At 43.2% G+C, this 13,839-nt stretch overlaps 1 protein-coding gene across 1 annotated transcript in view; it reads right to left on the bottom strand.

Annotated features, from left to right (window-relative positions):
• Positions 1-11,502, bottom strand: part of LOC126305296 (glutamate-gated chloride channel-like) — a 199,383-nt gene extending 187,881 nt beyond the window's left edge. Inside the window, exon 1 of the mRNA XM_049992039.1 lies at positions 11,487-11,502. The gene's annotated coding sequence lies outside the window, so the exon portion shown is untranslated. The remainder of the gene's footprint in view (positions 1-11,486) is intronic.
• Positions 11,503-13,839: the final 2,337 nt, after the last annotated feature.

The following is a 13,839-nucleotide window of genomic DNA, read 5'->3' as shown; positions in this document are numbered from 1 at the left end:
ATCGCTTGATACGGGCAAGTCTTCAGGTCCAGATTGTATACCGATTAGGTTCCTTTCAGATTACGCTGATACTATAGCTCCCTACTTAGCACTCATATACAACCGCTCGCTCACCGATAGATCTGTACCTACAGATTGGAAAATTGCGCAGGTCGCACCAGTGTTCAAGAAGGGTAGTAGGAGTAATCCATTTAACTACAGACCTATATCATTGACGTCGGTTTGCAGTAGGGTTTTGGAGCATATACTGTATTCAAACATTATGAATCACCTCGAAGGGAACGATCTATTGACACGTAATCAGCATGGCTTCAGAAAACATCGCTCTTGTGCAACGCAGCTAGCTCTTTATTCGCACGAAGTAATGGCCGCTATCGACAGGGGATCTCAAGTTGATTCCGTATTTCTAGATTTCCGGAAAGCTTTTGACACCGTTCCTCACAAGCGACTTCTAATCAAGCTGCGGAGCTATGGGGTATCGCCTCAGTTGTGCGACTGGATTCGTGATTTCCTGTCAGGAAGGTCGCAGTTCGTAGTAATAGACGGCAAATCATCGAGTAAAACTGAAGTGATATCAGGTGTTCCCCAGGGAAGCGTCCTGGGACCTCTACTGTTCCTGATCTATATAAATGACCTGGGTGACAATCTGAACAGTTCTCTTAGACTGTTCGCAGATGATGCTGTCATTTACCGTCTAGTAAGGTCATCCGAAGACCAGTATCAGCTGCAAAGCGATTTAGAAAAGATTGCTGTATGGTGTGGCAGGTGGCAGTTGACGCTAAATAACGAAAAGTGTGAGATGATCCACATGAGTTCCAAAAAAATTCCGTTGGAATTCGATTACTCGATAAATAGTACAATTCTCAAGGCTGTCAATTCAACTAAGTACCTGGGTGTTAAAATTACGAACAACTTCAGTTGGAAGGACCACATAGATAATATTGTCGGGAAGGCGAGCCAAAGGTTGCGTTTCATTGGCAGGACACTTAGCAGATGCAACAAGTCCACTAAAGGGCAGCTCGTTTTGTATTATCGCGTTATAGAGGAGAGAGTGTGGCAGATATGATACACGAGTTGGGATGGAAGTCATTACAGCATAGACGTTTTTCGTCGCGGCGAGAGCTTTTTACGAAATTTCAGTCACCAACTTTCTCTTCCGAATGCGAAAATATTTTGTTGAGCCCAACCTACATAGGTGGGAATGATCATCAAAATAAAATAAGAGAAATCAGAGCTCGAACAGAAAGGTTTAGGTGTTCGTTTTTCCCGCTCGCTGTTCGGGAGTGGAATAGTAGAGAGATAGTATGATTGTGGTTCGATGAACCCTCTGCCAAGCACTTAAATGTGAATTGCAGAGTAGTCATGTAGATGTAGATGTAGATGTAGATTCAGAAGGATGTAGGTTGCAGTAGGTACTGGGAGATGAAGAAGCTTGCACAAGATGGAGTAGCATGGAGAGCTGCATCAAACCAGTCTCAGGACTGAAGACCACAACAACAACAACAATGTTAAAATAAGTTTCCAAATATAAACTGATTTATTTCTTTTTATTTAAATTCTCTTTTTTATATATGTATCACCGGTTTTCGTATGACTATTAAAAGATTATAATTAATGTTAGTCCGGTTGAAAATTTGGGAAGCTAGACTGGATACCTGGTGAAACAGTTGCTCAGTAAAGCAACGTTAACTTCCTCAGATAGTTCACAGCTTTTAACCCGCTTTTATTGTCTATCAGCACCGCTTTCACAATAACAAATTAAAGCAACAACATTACATAGTATCCGAAAGGGGATGAATGACCATAAAGCAGTCAGTAGCCAGTGAAAAGGTCCATGGCTCATCCAGAATGTGGCCATCATACTCCTGTCCATGCAAGTAAAACAGGCATAGTTACATCTAGTTTAAATAATAGTTACATCTACAACACCTAATTATCTACAGTACAAATTTTTCAAGGGGTCACTAGGCAGAGGAATTGCACGTACGGTACTTTTGACCTAGTGACATCATCAGGGACGCGTGATACGATGATAGCATCATGATTGAGTCATGGAGCGAGACTGCAGCATGTCGGTAGCGGAAAACGCCAACATTATTATTGACGCTAATACACCACATGGTAGATGTTTTCGTCATCGGACATATCATATGGTTAAACCGTGTACAGTGGTTGAGGTTTGAAACACGTTTGTAACAAAATTACTACTATAACAAAAGCACTAAACGAACAAAAAAATGTTAAACACCTGGATGACATCGTCGGAAGTCAGTTTAATTTGGCACACAAAAGCAAACGATTATAATTACAATTCTCTGTCACAGATAGCGCAGCCACCAAAGTGCATTAAGGTACTTCGTTTTCAGTGTTGTTACCACGCCTGGTACGGTACCTAAAGGGTTAGGTACTGAGTAATCACCGTGGACATCACGGAGATGAGACGTACTCGTACGAGACACAGTGATCAGTGAGAGATGTGTCAGATATCTGTCAAATTTTTATCCCTTTCAAAACTGTTTTTGTGCTTTTGACTCTTGTCAGATGCCTGCGAATGTAACCAACCTCTCGGATAGAAGGGCGTCACTGTATTGTTTAGCTTTGCATGCTTGACAAATGATAATATGGGCCCGCATTCCTGTCTCATTTCGTGACCCAGTCAACACGAAAATGAAATCCGACAATCGATGACAAAGTGGTGAATTAATAAAAGGAACATAGGAAAATCCTGGTGTATATTTCACAATTTTCACTTTGAGTAGACATCCGCCTTCTTTGATTAAAAGTCGCTTAAGATTGGTTTCCACCAGTAATTTCACAGTGAGCAGAAGTAATTGCAATCTTTCTGGCAGTTAGCCCTTTTATTAGAATGGAAAATCTTCCACCGTACCAGGGTCAGCTGTCTGTAAAGGAAGATAGAGATTGAAGTACATACCGCAAATAATAGAGGACGCAGGTCGCAAGTACTCCTTTCAGATGAAAAGGTAGACACAGGGGAGCAATTCGTCGCGAGCCGCATTACACCAGTCAGTAGACAGACGAGTAAAAAGAAAAAAAAAAAAGAATATAGGTCTGTAATTCGAAACTACTCTTAACATGGCAAGCAATAAGTAAGTCAGATTTCATTGAAATATGATGTAATACTTTCGACTGGCCGAATTCTCACATCAGCGGTGTCTGTCTGTGGGCAGAATGGACTGTTGTATTAGTCAGACAATGGAGAATACCCTCACATAATGGATGCAAGCAACAATCTGGCGAGCGGGACTTCAGAGTTCCTGTCAAGCAAGCCAGGAGTTCATCACGCTAGGATTTTGGTGGAATGCCCTGTGATGGACGGCCTTCTCATTATCCGTGAAGTTACGCCTCCCCGAGAGACGCTGGCACCAGCCGTGAAGGGACAGCCTTGGAACTGACGTTGGGATGCGCCCACCACAGACTTGTCAGCAACAGGTGACTGACTGTGAATTTACCCCCCCCCCCCCCCAGCCAGATTTTGCCACCCCAGAATCTGTTACGAGAACTTTTAGAATTTTGTTGGCGTAGTTGCCTTCGAAAATAGTCTGAATGGTAAGGAAATAAGGTGGCATTTGCACGTATCTCATAGGCTAACGACGACACAAGAACTTTCATTGGGCGCTAATATGTGGCATGGAACTTACTGACGCTTGTAAGACGAGACGACTCGTAAATTTTCTCTCTTCCCATAGGTCAACAAAGGGTTTGGAGAGTGGCGGAGAACAGTAGCTTCCTGAAACTTCCCGACAGATTAAAACATTGTGCCGGACCGAGACTCGAACTCGGGATATTTGCCTTTCACGGGCAAGTTCTCTACCAACTAAGCTACTCAAGCACGACTCAAGACCCGTCCTCACAGCTTCAATTTGCCAATACCCCATCTCCTACCTTCCAAACATCACAGAAGCTCTTCTGCGAAGCCGGCCGGTGTGGCCGAGCGGTTCTAGGCGCTTCAGTCTGGAACCGCGTGACCGCCAAGGTCGCAGATTCCAATCCTGTCTCGGGCATGGGTGTGTGTGTGTCATGTCCTTAGGTTAGTTAGGTTTAAGTAGTTCTAAGTTCTATGGGACTGATGACCGCAGATTTTAAGTCCCATAGTGTTTGAACCAATCTTCTGCGAAACTTGCAGAACTAGCACTCCTGGAAGAAAGGATGTTGCGGAAACAAGGCTTAGCCACAGCCTAGGGGATGTTTCCAGAATGATATTTTCACTCTGCAGCGGAGTGTGCGCTGATATGAAACTTCCTGACAGATTAAAACTGTGTGCCGGACGGAGACTCGAACACGGGACCTTTGCCGTTCACGGGCAAGGTTCACAGAAGAGCTTCTGTGAAGTTCGGAAGGTAGGAGACTAGGTATTGGCAGAATTGAAGCTGTGAGGACGTGTCGTGAGTCATGCTCAGTTGGTAGAGCAATTGCCCACGAAAGGCAAAGGTCCCGAGTTCGAGTCAAGGTCTGGCACACAGTTTTAATCTGTCAGGAAGTTTAATAACAGCGCACATTCCGCTGCAGAGTGAACATCTCATTCTAGTTGCTTCCTGGTTCAGCGATCGATGGAGAGCAGATAGCGTTCGGGATCCGAGACGGCAGCAGAATGCAAGTGTTCTCGCTATATTGTTAGGATTTAACTGAGATCAGCATCATGTGAAGTTTTGGAACCTTTCGATCAAGTTAGAAGCGTTTTTCAACAGTGGTCATGATTCGTAAGTTTATCACTTCACTTTTGGCACAATTCAGGACTCTGCGCTTATTACAGTGGGTCTTGAGTTACCATGACTTGCTCATTAACTTGCTCTGTGAACGCATTAATACCTCTCCTTAATACTATAGGTAAAGCAGTTACCTCTGCCACACCATAAATGTGAGCCAGTCGTGATCGCAGGAAGTCACACGTCTTTCATACTATACGTCGCAGTACTTTGGAGACACACCATACGGGTATTACTTGTAACTAGGAAGGTTAATGCTCCACGTGTTTCTTGTCAATTTGAACGAAGACGTTCGTCATGTTTAGTTTCTCCAATGTGTACAGACACCCGTGAAATAAATGTGCGGTAATCGAATTCCTTTTGACGTCATTTTGGTATTTACATAACTCAATGTCACTTGAATACAGGTCATCCAAGGCCACATCCACTACATGTGAGGGGAGCTGTTTCTCTCGAGAGCTCCGTGGTGCAAATATTCTTTTAAAAAACAGATAGCTTTCGACCAGCCTACAGGCCATAGGATATGTCTGCTTTAATTTTTCTATTAATCATTGAATCGTACAATATCTAGGTTTGTGGATCATCCGGATGTGACAATGGTCTGATGCTGGACTGCATGGGAACGTTGTCATGGTTTCGGTCGATGATGTTATACCACAAGAAGAGAGGATCGCCGTATTGTACACCACGCACATCATAACCCCTTCACAACTGCACTTGCCAGCTAAGACCAAGCGTTATGTGACAGCCATCTGTGACATCAAGAGCCACTGGCTGGAGAGCAATGCAGCTGGACAAATCAGGGTGATTGTTGTCTGCGACCTGAGGAGAGGTATCATTCATCGATTGCTTTGTAGAGGCACAACGGTGTTACTGCTGGCGTCATGTCATGACGAACCATCGGTTATGACTTCATGTCAGGGGACGACGATGTGTCACGGACATCCTGCGTCCTCGTGTGTGACCTTCCATGCGAAAGTTTCCATGACGTCATTTTCCAACAGGTAAATACTCGTCCACACTTGGCACATATCTCTATGAACTGTCTGCGTGATGTTGATATACTCCTGTGTCCAACAAGCTACCTAGATTTGCCCCAGATAGAACATGTATGTCCGCACGGAGTGACCGAGAGCTTTGAGGCGCCATGCACGGATTTTGCGCATCGCCCTCACCCCCCCCCCCCCCCCCCCCCGCCGCACCCCCCTTTACCCCCAGTTGGAGGTTCAAGTCGTCCGTCGGGCGTGGGTGTGTGTGTGTTGTTCTTAGCATTAACTAGTTTAAGTAGTGCACAAGTCTAGGGACCGATGACCTCAGCAGTTTGGTCCCTTAGGAATTCACACACCTTTGAACATCTGAACATATATGGCGCCAGCTCGGCCGTCAACTCTGGTCAAACAAGTTCAATAAAAGGGCTCTGAGCACTATGGGACTAAACATCTGTGGTCATCAGTCCCCTAGAACTTAGAGCTACTTAAACCTAACTAACCTAAGGACATCACACACATCCATGCCCGAGGCAGGATCGAACCTGCGACCGCCGCAGTCGCGCGGTTCCGGACCGAGCGCCTGAACCGCTAGACCACCGCGGCCGGCAGTCAAACAAGTGTCCAGGATCTACAGGCGCACATTCGTTGGTCAGGATGCTTCAGTAGAGGATACAACGGATTTGTGACACCATTCCCAACGGAATCGGTGAGTGCATCCATACCACTGGAGGTGCAGCGTCATACTAATACATAGGCTCAAACTACCAAGTTGCTTGTAAATCTGACTGGACATTGTAATCTCTGAAACATCGCATACTCTCTCAACCCGTAGAGTTTCATTTCGTTTCCTTCTCCCCTTCTGAGTCCTTCACTTTCTTCTCAATCATTGCGAATGGAATTTCATCAAGCAGCAATTCACAAAGGTTAATCACCTTCCCACTAGCTGAAAGAATTGCATGACCTATTTGTTAACATTTTACTGTTTAGAGTCATTCTAGATACACGTTTCCTTCTTTATTTTATCATCATAGTAATAATTTCATTAGATCGGAAGCACGATATCGACACAACGGAAAATGTGGTCAAAGTAGAAAATTATCTGAGGCATCGAAACCTATGCGTAAAGCAATGGCCAAAAACCGTTATGCTTCTACATTGTTGCTGGTTTACAATTTCCAGTAAATTCCTGATGTGTACGACAAATTCTGTCAAATGGAAACATGTTGTATTTAATAAATCTCGTGTAACGCCAAATCATAAATACTCTAGATTGGAATGTGCTGAGAAACATATGTCATGGACTTGACGATGGTATACTGTAATCTTGCCTGAGAAGCAATTTAACTTAGATGGCCCAGATGGATTTCGGTATGATTGGTGTGGTCTAAAAGTAGACTGCCAAGTAAGAATAAGCAGAAATTTTAGTAGTGGAAGCGTTATGATTTGGACAGCCTTCTTCACTAAAGGTAAAACACGCATTAATTGGATGAACACTAGTATAAACTCTAATATCTACACAGAGATGCTAGAGACTGAATGGATTAGAATTTATGAGGTCCTACGGGACGAAAGCCTAATGTTTCAATAGGGCAATACATCGGTACCTGATTCTGCTACAACAAAAATTCTGATTTGTAGATAAACATATCGATGTCTTGCCAAGGCCTGCACGTAACGTGGATTTCAGCTCTGTGGGAAACCTTTGGGGAATACTTGCAAGGCGCGTTTATCGCCGATGGAGGGCAATTTGAGGCCGTATATGAGCTGGAAAGAACGATACGAGACGAGTGGGAGACAATTTCACTGTAAGAACTACAGATCCTAACAAAATCAACACTGAAGAGAATGTCTGATATAATTAGGAAGAATGGAGGAAGGACAGAGTGCCAAACGTGTAATAACACAACAGGACAGAGCGTGGCTGCATGAGAATTTCCATCCAGGAAATGCGAAGGTCTTATTTTGTTTCTAGTGGTACGAAACAAACTATCTAATTCCTTCATGACAGTCTATGTCTGATATAGAACTTCTATTTCCATAATAAAATCTATACACGTATTCTTCTGACATTGTACATTACTGTCGTCGGAACCCTGCCTTTATACTGATTTCCACTACTGTATTTACTACATTACAAATGTTGCATACAACTTGTGTACGTATACTGGAATACAGGCGTAATAATGCTAATAGTGGTTTCTTTAGCGCTGCACTATGTTTTACAGGCTCAGCATTGACATTTAGCTTCCCCGTTCCTTAGTAAATTACAGCGAGATCTAGGAAAGGTCATACGATGACCTCCGTGTTAGCACAAGTACGGGGATAACACTGCTTGAGATGAAGAATGGCCTGCCAGACAGCTCTTCAACTCTGTGTCGATGTATTATTGTTAATCGCATTCTGTGGCTTGTAGTATATGTGGCGTCATCTTTGGTGGGAGTTTTATACCGGTGTGAAGGGACGGCTGCTTACTATATGTTTTGGTACAGATGATCTCGGTGTACCTTACTTTATCTTGATGACCTGAAAGACTGTCACTGTAGATGTGTTATAGCTATTTATGTGTTACAGAGAAAGTACAAATAAGTTGTTATAAAAAAATGCATTTTACTTCGCTTTTACGAATTCCGGTCATATGCAAGCCATCTGCAACGCTCGACGCGCGTTTTAATTAAAAACATCATTACATTTAAATCAGATAATACATACAAAATTGGCTCCTTTCCTCACGACAAATGCGCAAAAAACATTTGTTGCCTTCTAAAGTTACTTGAATGCTATAATTTGTAATAATTTTTTTAATGTTGCTGTGCCTCAGCCCTGCGTTTCGGCTTGTCACCCTTAACGTCCGTAACCTAGCATTGATAGTATTAACGTATGTCTACTTTTTCTTTTGAGTTGTCGTAATTTAAAACGTAAGCGGGTGTAGCATGCGTACGTGCACACAGCTTTCAGAAACAAATATTGTTATTACATACGAAAATCGAGCTAGATGGCGCAGTATTTAACACATTGGATTTTAGAAGATGGAAGTTCAAATCGGCTTCAAATTAGGCAGTTCAGATTTTCCGTAGCTTTTCCGAATCAAGTAAGGCGAACTTCGGGATAATTTCTGCGGACAGTCTCTCACTTGTTTCCTGTCGAGTCCAGTTTCAGAATACACTCTGTCTTTAAGGGCCTCGCTGTAGAGAAGACGATAAGCTCGAATCTTTCACGATTACCTGTAAAAGTCCGATAATACAGTAATAGTTTTTTTAACGTTGAAAGATATTTCCAATCACCAATGATTATTCCCCATTAAGTATCAGGCACAAGCACGGCTCATAAAATATGTGTGCAGACCAAATTACAAAGTGTATAATTTCTACCAAGTAAAACTCAATTAAATTAAGACGTCAGTCAAACATATTTAAATGCAGGATATCAGAGTTGCAGTTTTTGACAAGACAATATGTCGAAAGCTTCTTGCGAATTTCCTGGTTTTACGTAAAAATTTACCTGCGAAACAAGTTTATTCTTTATAATAATAGTATAACATCAGCCCGTTCGCTACTGCAGACGTTTTATTTACTGAAAATTCTCTTCATAATTATGTGGTTAAGGGAGAATATTATACTTTAATTATGAACTTTCAAAAACGATCCATCAGCTAAGATAACGATAAAAAAAATAATTTTGTGATATGTGATTTCATTACGTGTTCGAGCGACTACAACGTATCTATCTATATATCATATACTGATTGTTTCTGTCACAATTTTTAAAAATTGAGTTACACAGTTTAGACTGGGCGTAATATGCTACTGCTGAATCACATTTGCGACTTCGATTTCAATCTGTCGCTGGTTGTCCACCAATAATTACATTTTGAGTAAAATTAGCTTTCACGAGGTTTGGGAAATGATGTCATAGGTGTTAAACTCTTTCTGTATTTCAGCTTCTCAACGTCTTCACTATTTTAGTGAGACCACACGTTAGATAAATTTACTTCCACCGAACGATTCCGAGATCGACACGGTCGCGTTCAGAGGCCCCCAACGATTGAAAATATGGCTGAAAAATATTGAAAGCGAAAGGTACGGAACCGATATTGGTCACTCAATTTATCAATATAACAGCTATGTGCAAAAATATGCTAACATGTTTTCGCAACAGCCACACACTCAGTCCCTGCATGAGAACTAAATAGCATACTGAATCTGATGTAGGAATTTTTCAGATTGAAATTTAAATTGACGTAGAATATTCGAGTACTTCGTATTAACAAATAGACAGATAAGACATTAGTGGCATTCCGATCACAAGCAACAAGAAAAGTAGCGATACCTCCAAGATACACTGAAAATTGGCCAAAAAAAATTGCAGATGTGATGAAATTCCAAATGTAATACTAGTAGCATACAATATATATTTTTTTATGTCTGAGTATCCATATCAATTCCCATCCTTGGTGGTAAATATGAAACATTTATATTATTTTCTCCATAGGTCATGGATCAATACACAGACCACCGGTGCACAAAAAGCAAACAATTAATCGTTTTTATCTAAGTAATACAGAGTAAACTACAAAGGAAAAAAAGCTACCAAATGTATTTATTAGCGTATTAGTTTTAGAGCACTTCAAATCCATTTTCAGTGCAAACAATTCATTTCATTCAGTTGCTCTTGTGCAGGTAGTGAGTAAACGCCATTTCAGAGCAACGTTACTGTAATATCAACACTGCTTGATCTTGTATGAAGACAAACAAAGAAACTACTACACTAAACATGATGCTGCAACTGATAAAGGATGATTTCGTATATGCGTAGGGCCTCGATTAAATACTTTCTCAACTTCTCTACGACTAATTTTTGTTGTTTCATTAAATTATGTGGACGAATGACAGGATGTATACTTGAATGGAGCCATTAATGTTTCGTTACATCATCCTATCAATAGGTAAATTATCATAACGCAATATGAAGAAATGAGTTTTCGATTTTTTATTTTATATAAAATACTGGGTGATATTACACTTCAATTTAAGGAATGTCTCCAGCATAATTAAATATAATCGTGAAAACCCGTAACGGGTATAAAAGATGTAAAAATTAGTGTCAACAAATGCTGAAGCATATGAGTACAATCATTCATACACTGCAAAAATAGCTGTGTCAGACGGAGGTGTATATTACACACCTGTCCACAAGACGTACGTCGTTCATTGATTAATGTACCCTCGTGAACAACAAAATATGGGGACTGATCGCATTATGACTACCTAGTTCGTCCAGAGGAGGGTATTAAGCTGTCAAGAGCTATGGAAATTAAACTCGATTGTACATGTCATGAAGATTATCCCGAATTGCAATCGTAAGACCGGTATTTTCATACGGAATTAATCAAAGATGTATACTTAGTAGGATCAGCGTATACACTCGTAAATTTGTTTTACCTTCCGGAAAAAAGAGCGTGATGGACAAACCGGAATCTATTTTTAGGTCTCCAGAGCCCCCTAGCGGAGATTGGACGAAACAAGCCAGCGGCCACACCCGGCGCGGCGGCCGGCGCGCGAGACGTCTTTGGCGCAGGTAAACTCGTGTAAAGGCAGGCACTCGCAGAGCTTAAATAACGAATGCGCGGAGAGTGAGTGGCTACACACGAGGTACACGGATAGGGGCGGAGCGCAGAGCAGAGGAGGCCGCCGCAGTGCATCAGCTGGCCAGCCGGCCGGCCGGGCCTCACGGCAGAGAGGAGCACAGCAGAGTACGGGGCGCGCAGCGATCCTACCTGTTAGCGGCGCGCCGGCGTCCGCGAGAGTGCAGCGGTGGCGCGCCTGCGCGCGGCGTGCCGTCTCGCCCGCTGTGGCGGCGCTGCGCCCCCCAGGGCTGAGCCGTCACACGCGCCCTCCATTACGCTCTCCACTCCCGTCCGCCTGCGCTTCTGTCCGACAAAATGCGATACGGCAGACGTGCTACACTACGCCTAGCTAACAGTCTGCCTAATGCCCATAACTCAGTCCTTCAACTCACTGAGCCCCCATAAATTTCCAGTAAAACCGTCTATATTTTTAGGCTTCCGTACTTCAATCGGCAAACACGGATGGATCATTTTGTTGTCTGGCCGATTGTTAAAACCCCTTTTTCTCACAAATGAGTAAAGGTACCAAGTTCATATTTATATCAAATACCAAGATCCCAGCCCGTTGGCGATGAAAATAATTAAAGCTTTTAAGTCTATGCAATCAAAAGGTACGTCCATTAAAAATGCTACACCAAGAAGAAATGCAGATGATAAACGGGTATTCATTGGACAAATATATTATACTAGACCTGACATGTGATTACATTTACACGCAATTTGGGTGCATAGATCCTGAGAAATCAGTACCCAGAACAACCACTTCTGGGCGTAATAACGGCCTTGTTGCGCCTGGGCATTGAGTCAAACAGAGCTTGGATGGCGTGTAGAGGTACAGCTGCCCATGCAGCTTCAACACGATTCCACAGTTCATCAAGAGTGGTTCTGTATCCAAAAAGGCCCGTACAGGACCTGCAACATGTGGTCTTGCATTATCCTGCTAAAATGTAGGGTTTCGTAAGGGATCGAATGAAGGGTACAGCCACGGGTCGTGGCACATTTGAAATGTAACGTCCACTATTCAAGGTGCCGTCAATGCGAACAAGAGGTGACCGAGACGTGTAACCAATTGCACCCCATACCATCACGCCGGATGATACGCCAGTATGGCGATGACGAATACACGCTTCCAATGTGCGTTCACCACGATGTTGCCAAACACGGATGCCACCATCATGATGCTGTAAACAGAACCTAGATTCATCCGTAAAAATGATGTTTTGCCATTCGTGCACCCAGGTTCGTCGTTGAGTACACCATCGCAGGCGCTCCTATCTGTGATACAGCGTCAAGGGTAACCGCAACCATGGTCTCAGAGCTGATAGTCCATGCTGCTGGAAAGGTCGTCGAACTGTTCGTGCAGATGTTTGTTGTCTTGCAAACGCCCCCATCTGTTGACTCAGGGATCGAGAAGTGGCTGCACGATCCGTTACAGCCATGCGGATAAGGTGCCTGTCATCTCTACTGCTAGTGATACGAGGCCGTTGGGATCCAGCACGACGTTCCGTATTACCCTCATGAACCCACCGATTCCATATTCTGCTAACAGTCATTGGATCTCGACCAACGCGAGTAGCAATGTCGCGATACTATAAACCGCAATCGCGATAGGCTACAATCCGACCTTTATCAAAGTCGGAAACGTGATGGTACGCATTTCTCCTCCTTACACGAGGCATCACAACAACGTTTCATCAGGCAATGGCGGTCAACTGCTCTTTGTGTATGAGAAACTGGTTGGAAACTTTCCTCATGTCAGCACGTTGTAGGTGTCGCCACCGGCTCAAACCTTGTGTGAATGCTCTGATAAACTAATCGTTTGCATATCACAGCCTCTTCTTCCTGTCGGTTAAATTTCGCGTCTGTAGCACGTCATCTTCGTGGTGTAGCAGTTTTAATGGCCAGTAGTGTACGTCGCGTATTTTGATACTCACAAAATAATTCATCAAAATCTATAGATGAATTGGTAATGTAAATGCCTCGCCAGATGGCCTAGAAGATGATGTGGCCAAGATTTCGGCTCCCGGGCCATATCCGTGCCCGAGTGCCAAAGCGCTCAGCATCGCTTCACATTTCACCCACCGACATGCTGCACTATCTGAGCGCAAGGATTGGAAGAGGGGAAAACAATGAATGCGTCGCATTTAAATGGCACTACCGTCATACCACATATGACTTGGTTTTATGTTTCACAGTTCTCAGTAACATAGATCACAGCTGGCCGCTGTGGCCGAGCGGTATTAGGCGGTTCAGTCCGGAACCGCGCTGCTGCTACGGTCGCATGTTCGAATCGTGCCTCGGGCACGGATGTGTGTGATGTCCTTAGTTAGGTTTAAGTAGTTCTAAGTCTAGGGGACTGATGACCTCAGATGTTGAGTACCATAGTTCTTAGAGCCATTTGAACCATAGGTCACAAACAAAACAAGTTTTCAATATTAATTATTTTTGCCGCACTGTAGACATCGTATAAATTTTATCTGGTACAGACTGTCGGCACACGGAT

The sequence above is a fragment of the Schistocerca gregaria genome, chromosome 1 (genome assembly GCF_023897955.1).
Source record: "Schistocerca gregaria isolate iqSchGreg1 chromosome 1, iqSchGreg1.2, whole genome shotgun sequence".
In the NCBI taxonomy this organism is placed as follows: Eukaryota; Metazoa; Arthropoda; class Insecta; order Orthoptera; family Acrididae; genus Schistocerca; species Schistocerca gregaria.
The sequence above is the reverse complement of the archived record's forward strand: the minus strand, read 5'-3'. Positions and strand labels throughout refer to the sequence as shown.